The sequence below is a fragment of the Pygoscelis adeliae genome, unplaced genomic scaffold (assembly GCF_000699105.1).
Source record: "Pygoscelis adeliae isolate BGI_AS28 unplaced genomic scaffold, ASM69910v1 Scaffold154, whole genome shotgun sequence".
Classification (NCBI taxonomy): domain Eukaryota; kingdom Metazoa; phylum Chordata; class Aves; order Sphenisciformes; family Spheniscidae; genus Pygoscelis; species Pygoscelis adeliae.
Window position 1 is genome coordinate 5,292,584 of NW_008825113.1, and position 1,423 is coordinate 5,294,006.

The window sequence follows — 1,423 nt, forward strand, 5'->3', positions numbered from 1 at the left end:
GCCACGCCCCCCTCAGCTAACTCCCCCCAGTTTTTTTGTGCAGCATGACGTCATATGGTATGGAATATCCCTGTGGCCAGTTTGGGTCAACTCTCCTTGTTGTGTCCCCTCCCAGTTTCTCGCTGGCAGGGCATGAGAAGCTGAAAAGTCCTTGACTAGTGTAAGCACTGCTTAGCAACAACTAAAACATCAGTGTGTTATCAACATTGTTCTCATCCTAAATCCAAAACAAAGCGCTGTACCAGCTACTAGGAAGAAAAATAATGCTATCCCAGCCGAAACCAGGAGAAATTGCTATTGCTGTTTTCCAGTATTGTCTGTGCTGCAGACAATACTGCTAACTTTCTCCATGAAGACAAATGTTTTTCATTTCCAATAGGTCAGCAGCAAGGAGAGACTCAGTGGTACGAAGACAAGCATAAAATCAGATAAATATTTGCTGGTGTGTGAAACTGATGTATTAATTTCCAACTATTTATGCTCCACACATACAGAAGCAGAAATTTAGGGAAAGGAAAAGAAGAAATTCTATAATATTGTGCAGTCTCTCTATGTTGCCCTCAACTAGAGGCAAATAATTAGCAGTCATCCTGATACAGACTAGAAATTATCTTAGAAATTAGAGGCTGATTTTCACATTCAGATCATACCCATAGTTTCGCCAACTGACACTCAAAATAGCTTCTCCCGACTTGCAGCAAACTACAAAACGTCAAAGTAACACCACAAAGCTCCACTTGTCCTTCTCTTTCTTGTTTACAAACAAGCAGCAGCTAAGGGTGCAATTTCATCTTACCCTCAGTCCAATCTAACTAGGGATTGCTCCTGCAAGGAGCAGTCCATGTCTCCTCCCCTACTAAGGAAGGACTAGCTTGCTGTCCGGTCAGTAAACTGATCCAGCTGACCATGGGATTGCACAACTACTGGATGTAAGGGACAGGGCAGAAATGTGTGCTGGCTGTGAGATTTTCTGATTCTTCTCAAAAGAGTTCATGAAGATTAAAACACATCAAACAGTTTGATAAAATATTTGTCCTGGCCTCAATGCCTCGACTGAAAGGTGTGTAACTCATCATCCACATTGCTGTAAACTAAATCAAGAGACTAAAAAGTTTAAAAATACCTTTCCCTAAGGAGTTCTTCAGTTTTCATTCTCTTGAGTTTTGTAATATTGCCATTAAACTCTCTGATGGGACAACACCAAAAGGTTTGATGGCCATACAATTTAAACATCTACAAAAACCTCATCCCCAAAAATATTTCATATGGTTTTTTTGGCAAGAGATGCATGAAATCAAGAATTTGAAGAAGGGGAGACACACACAAAACGTGTACTCTTTCTACAGGTTGACTTTATTATTTTATTGGTAATGCTGCGATATGCTTGCCAAATTGAGTAATATTCAATCATCTGCTTTACTAT